Source organism: Garra rufa, chromosome 14, assembly GCF_049309525.1.
Source record: "Garra rufa chromosome 14, GarRuf1.0, whole genome shotgun sequence".
Lineage (NCBI taxonomy): Eukaryota > Metazoa > Chordata > Actinopteri > Cypriniformes > Cyprinidae > Garra > Garra rufa.
Genome location: NC_133374.1, coordinates 19,199,590 through 19,206,788, shown reverse-complemented (window position 1 = coordinate 19,206,788; position 7,199 = coordinate 19,199,590).

The window sequence follows — 7,199 nt, the reverse complement described above, 5'->3', positions numbered from 1 at the left end:
ATCCGAAAGCTTTCTGACCCTGCATTCAACCATTTTTTTCTTCCATGTCAGTTGATGCGCATTCACAAGAGTACCATGATGCAGAATTTTAATTTCTGGGTGAATGCCCCTTTAAGAAAGTAAATTTCATAAATTTGATTTCATGTTGACTTGAAGTTTAGAGGGTCATCCAATAAATTAAAATTACATTGAAATATTTCTAGAGATGTACCTGTACAATATATATCAGTTTTCAGTTGGTATTACAATTAAAAAATAAAAATATATATGCATTATTAGTATTGGCCAATATATTAATCTAAACTCACTTAATGTTAATCTGTAAAACATTAATAATTTAATAACAGTTAAATGCATTTTAATTTTAAAAAATTAAACATTTAAAATTTCTCTTATCACATTATTAGTGCCGAAACATTAATACATATCAGTAGTGGGCAATATTTGACACTAATAAGGTAATAGAAAGATTGTTTATTTAGATCATTACATGAAAATAATTATCAGCTTATGGGTCTCAATCTGAATTTTAAAATTAGTGTGTCCTTATCTGTTAGTCCTTTAGATATTTTTGGAAAATTATTAATAAATAAATAAATATAAATAAATATTTTTATTATGTATTTAATGATATAAATCAGTGGTTCTCAATCCTGGTCCTGGGGGACCCCTGCTCTGCACATTTTGCATGTCTCTCTTATTTAACACACCTGATTGAGATCTTCAGCTCGTTAGTTCAGTTCATGGATCTCTACTAATGAGCTGATGATCTCAATCAGGTGTGTTAAATAAGGGAGACATGCAAAATGTGCAGAGCAGGGGTCCCCCAGGACCAGGATTGAGAACCACTGATATAAATTAATCAAGATTAGTGCAATGTAGTCTATTATTCACTGTACTGTCAATTAAAATGTTGAAAATGCCCTAAATAATTAATAAATAAAAAAAAAAAAAAGATATATATATATATATATATATATATATATATATATATATTACTAATAATGTAATAATATAATAATATGAAGATTGCATTTAACTATCATTAAATTATTAGTGTTTTTAAATATTAATTTAAAATTTGTTTTTAAAGCTGTAATGTAAGCAAATCTTACAAGGAATATCCTTTTTTTATTATTCTACATATATAATGTTGCGATGCATACTCACTTGTAAATATAGTGTGTGTGTGTGTGTGTGTGTGTGTGTGTGTGTGTGTGTGTGTGTGTGTGTGTGTGTGTGTGTGTGTTATTTTTCATTTATTTAAACAAAATATTACAGAATATTAATACTGGTCATTTATAATTATTGACCATTAAATTATAAATAACTATAATCTTAAGTTCTCAATCAGATATTTAAAATCACTACATCCTTGTTTGTTAGTCTTTTGGATATTATTGGAAAATTATTTATAGTTTCATAAAATAAATAAATATTTTTTATTATGTATTTCATGAAATAAAAGAATTAACATAGTAGTGCAGTCTAGTCCAGTATTCACTGTACTGTCAATTAAAATGACAAAAAAAAAAAAATAATAATAATAATAATTTTAAAAATACAAATATATATATATATATATATATATATATATATATAATTCAAATATTAGTGCAGTCTAGTCCGATATTCACTGTACTGTAAATGGCAAAAATGCACAAAGCCATGAGTGAAAAGAAACTAATAAACCAGTTAAACCAATAAAAGCCTAAAAGATTATGATGACTCTCACTTCATTAGTCCTTTCAGTTTTACTTTACTTTTATGTTTCAGTCATTACAATATTTGCAATCTGTACCCGTGCAGTCGTGTGTGGCAGAGTAGTGGTCATTCAGTTTAAAAACATCTCATCTGACCTGACACACCATCCTTTATTAACATACATGTGTGTAGGTGTGTGTGTGTGTGTGTGTGTGTGTGTGTGTGTGTGTGTGTGTGTGTGTGTGTGTGTGTGTGTGTGTGTGTGTGAGAGAGAGATAGAGAGAGAGGTGGCTAGAGATTTCCACATGGCCTGAATCTGAATGTGAAACACATGTTGATGTGTGGGTGGGAGTGTGAGGAGAATATGTGAGGGTATCCATGTCTCAGTGTGTGAGAACACCCCACTCTACCATCTGCAAGAATAGTTAATAACGTGTGTGTGTGTGTGTGTATGTGTGTGTGTGTGTGTGTGTGTGTGTGTGTGTGTGTGTGTGTGTGTGTGTGTGTGTGTGTGTGTGTGTGTGTGACAGACCTTTTCTCCATCTACATCTTTTCCATTGCACCATCTTCTCACATACTTTGATCCCCATCCGGCTATTCTCCATGCAAATGGTGTTCGGCACCTCATCTATGGGGGTTGACACCACATATGGCCCATAATGCAATAGGGTTTGTGGATTTGACCCCAAATCTTTTGTTCTGAAAGATATGTTCTGTGTGCACCTGAGTGTCTGTGTTATACCTGAGCATGTTGTCAACTGTTTCTATTTATTGTGGGATGGACGGTGGTAATGTGCGATATGTATGTAGGGTGAATGAAAAAATGTGTGGCTGGTCTGCGCTGTGTGACTGTATGCGTGGGTTTATGGTGTCTGGCAGAGAGTGGTGCTCCTGCAGATGGCAGGAGGTAAGGAGAGGTGTGTGGTTGCATTAATACGGCCTGCAATTCTCGTTAGCACTAATCAAGGGCTTCCTGTACAGAGAGAAGCCTGGGTTCACCTTCCAGAGCCCTGCGAACAGCACACTCTCTGCCTCTCCTTTATACACAAACACGCACACACCCACTCGAATTCTCTCCGGGTTACACAGAAACATATGCTATGTTCGGGAATAACATGCTAGCGTACTATTGGTGCAGTATTTAGTGTGTTTACTGGACAAAGTATGCTGAATATTTGTGACCTACTATGGACATTATGCAGACATTAAAGGGATAGTTCATCCACAGCTGAAAATCCTGTCATTAATTACTCACCCTCATGTCGTTCCAAACCTGTAAGACCTTTGTTCATCTTTGGAACTCAAAGATATATTTGATGAAATCCAAGAGTTTTCTGACCCTGCATAGAGAGCAACGTAACTGACACGTTCAATGCCCAGAAAGTAGGGCTGGGGATCGTTTCCAAAAAGAATTGATTCTGAAGCATTGGGAATTGAGGTTAAATAACTCATTCAGAGCCGTTTTCAGTTCAACAAAGCTTATCTATGGGTGCCTCTAAAATGGAAGGTTGCATCCTGCAAAGGCTGCATATCTCAGCTGCTACGTCATAAAATATTGCTGAATGTCAATTCATGTAAAAAAAAAAAAAAACTGAATGAAAACAAATTTTCAAACTCATCCGAGTTTGAGAATGCAGCATTCCGTTTTCGAAGCGCCCATTAAGATCAGTTCAGTTATTTTATGGTGGAACTAATTTATGTTGTCCTCAATAGAGACAAAATTACAATTCAAAATCAATCAGAGCTACAGAAATGTATCGTAATTTTTCATAATATGAGAAGGCAGTCATGGTGAAATTAGGTTCTTCCAATCTAAAAAGCAAGAATCGAAAATAATCGAAAACAACAGTGAGGAATCGATTCTTGGAATCAAATCGATTCTAGAACCAGGAAATGGAATCAGACTGGATTCCAAAAATTTCAGAATCGAACAGCCCTAGTAGAAAATTGTTAAAATAGACCATGTGACAGAAGTGGTTCAACCACAATTTGCTCAAGGGAATCTAAAATAATGACTTTATTCAGCAATTCTTTCTCTTCTGTATCAGTCTTCAATGTGTGTTCACAAGAGTACACGATGCATGCTAAGTTATTTAACCTTCCAAAACAGTCATGTAATCACTTTCGTTATCATTGACAAAATCAAAAGAAGTTACGAGTGTTAAAAATGTTTGTATTCAGTGTTGGGAAAGTTACCCTATTTAAGATGTAATAAGCATTGTAACTTTTCAAATATTTTATTAAAGTAATGTAAGCAATACATTCGATTACTTTTTGATTACTTTTTTTAGATTTCTAACTGTTTGTCAGTTAATCAACTAGTAGACAGGTTGTAGCCTAACATCGTGTCCTAACTACATGTGACGCGAGTGCCATGTTAAATTGAGTTTTTGTCCTACCCAACTGAAACACCAACATTCAACCTATGACAATTATAATCTTAGGTACTGTTTATGTGCTTTATTCAATGTTAAAAGTGTCTAATGTGAGTTTGAATATCATGTTGCGTGACATTTATAGCCATACTGAAATCAGTAATAGATAATTTACCTGAGATGATGAGATCTTGAAAATAAATTTAAGCAAACATAGGCCCTATACGTTAAAACTACGATCCGCTTAAAAATTCATTTTTCCAAATCCCTCCTTTGTGTGACATTAATCTGCGGTGATTGGTCTGATGACCCAGTCTGTGATGATCTAATTTTCTCCTCCATCTTCAAAATCGTCCTACTTTGCTGTTTTACCTTTTTTTTGTAAAAGGTGTTTTAAACCTCCTTGCACCATCAAACTGTAATGGATTGCAGTTACATTTAAGTTGTAATTATACTATTACATGTAACTAGTTACTCCCCAACACTGTCTGTGTTCATATAACTAAGCAATTGTAATCATGGATGTCTGTTGTTGTTGCCGTTTCCAGTAGTTTATTGTTGTTCCGTCTCATATGTTTCTTATTTGAGTGTGAAACACCAGGCTTGTTTAATTTAGTTTAATTAGTGCAAAACTTTTAAGGCAGGCTTGTACAGAGCATGCACATTCAAAAAAAAATCTGGTTGCACCTGTGCGATTATGCCGTTTACATGTTTGTGTTAAAACCAAAGTATAACTTTAGGCTTAATGTTGCTGCTCACTTACTATTTTGAAGAATAGTATACAGCATACAGGATATAATAATAAGCTAGTATGCTGTTCCAAACTTAGCCATTCTCTCACACTTCCCTTTCTGATTTCCTGGGCCTGTTCTACAATCTCCCTCCCCAGTGCGGTGAATTCACCGTGCAGGATTCTCTAGCTGTCTCCACATTCCACAAAATGAGTTGGAAAATGCAAAACTGTGAGGGAAATCTTTTCCATATTCATGCAGGCTTCCCACCCGCTCCGTGTCTGCTGGCCAAGACGAGGTCTGACCGGGTTGTCCCTGTGTGAACTCTTGCAGAGGTCGTGACCTTTGGTCAGAATGGAGAAAGTGGGCCACAGAGCGCTAATTGAAACAAAAGACCTCTTTACCGTCATCCTGGCACAACAGGGAGGTGCAACTTATAGCCAGTGCACACATCCTGCACTTTCCCACACAATGACTTGGACTCGGTTATAACTGCCGATCACACAGCTGTGACGTCAAGGCAAACATCTATATCAAAATAACAGCTCCACTGTAAAGAAGAGGGCATGCATCATTAATGCAGTGCACATATAGACGGAAGGGTGATAAAGCTCACCTCTTAGGACGTAAAACAATGACCGTGAGACTGTGAAGTATGTTATTCCAACCTACTCTACGTTTGTATTTTTCTTCCTCATGTCGTCTGTCTCTTCCTCTTAAGATACGCTTGGGTTGAATAGATTAATGTATTTAAGATGTGGAAATCAGGGTTGTGCGCCAGTCAGAACTGACTGAGAATTCCTTTCAAATTCTTATTTGAATCCTGTATTTGAATTTAGGCAGCAAACAACATGCAGAATTGCAATTTAGTTTGATTTTTATTAGGTTTTTTTTTTTTTTTTTTTTGTATAGGGCCAATGTAAAAACAGGAAACTCAAAGAAAAACAATTTATTAACTAGATTAGGGTTTCAGAGGTGTTTCCTCCGAGGAGGCAATGGAGACAGTGTATCCTCAAAAAACTGGATGAGAAAAAAAAATTAAGAGTACAACAATATAACAATGCAAATATTACAAAATATGGCATAAAAAACATGCAAATCGCTTGTTTTTCTAAAGTAAAACTGTCCAAAAGTGACGCCAGCAAGTAAAGTTACACGCGTTTAGTAAAGAGTAAAGAGAGTCCGCGTTTATCCCCCCTACCCTGAGCCCATTGAGTTTTAACAGACCCTCTAAAGCATGCAGTGAGTTTTAAGAATTAAGAACGAATGTGGAAAAGTCATGTGAGAGGATGTGTGGTTATGTTTGGCTGTGATTGGTTCATACAATAAATCTAAAAATATGAAAAATCTGTCTGAATTAACCATATAATGGCATTAATGGGAAAGACTAATAAAAAAGTAAGTAAACAACTCACTTAGATCTAACCACTATGTCAAGTCAAAATTAAACTTCAAATGGTCTGAAAATATAATCTGTAAAAAAAAAAACAAAGAAAATGTGACTGGGACATGAATTTACATTTAATAAAAATAAAAGTGAGGACTTTGCCTCCTCATTTCAGAACACCACTGATGGGTTTATAGGTCAGATGGATGGATAGAGAGACAGATAAATATAAAAAATATGACATTTTAATCATCATTATACTTATCAGCTCTCTTCCAGATTTCCTTATTTCTCTTTATTTCTCTCCTTCTCTTTCTTTCTTTCTGCCCTCTTTAATGCACTTTAATAGTGTGTGGGGAGACACTTTGATAGATAGACTGAGAGAGACAGAAGAGATTTGGTTTAAGTTTTTTTTTTTTAAAACTCCTCACACTTTTGGCCATACACTGCCTTTGTGTGTGTGAAATCCTTTATTTTTTTGTAAGCTAGCCCCATTTTTACAGTGCCCTGGGCTTTGCAATGGATAGCTTTCCCCCACCCTCCTGCTCCAAACGGCCACCCCCACCCCCAGCGCTGAAACCCGGCCAGCCGCAGCTGTCTGTCCAGATGTGGGAGAGAAGGAGAGGCAAGGTCCAACAGGGGATGAGGGCCTGAAACAGAAAAAGGCTCCAGAGAGAATGGAGCAAAAAGAAAACCAAGAAAGAGAGGAAGATGGAGAGATGTCAAGGGGAAGTCTGAATTTGTTCCCAGGGTCTTTAAGTGAAAGGCGGACGAGGAATGGAAAGGTGTCATGATGACTTCCAATTCATCTCCGGACGGTTCCAAATGAGAGGATCAATGACACTAGACTGTGCCTTCTTCGAAAAGTCAGCGCAATCAAGTCTGATCTCATGATCTCAGTGGACTGGAACATGGCCTATCCCAGAGAGCGCAGACTTGGCATAGTCGTGTCCATATAGTTGTTCCTGCTTGCCTGTGCAGGTCCTTCCAGGCCGGTCCTGA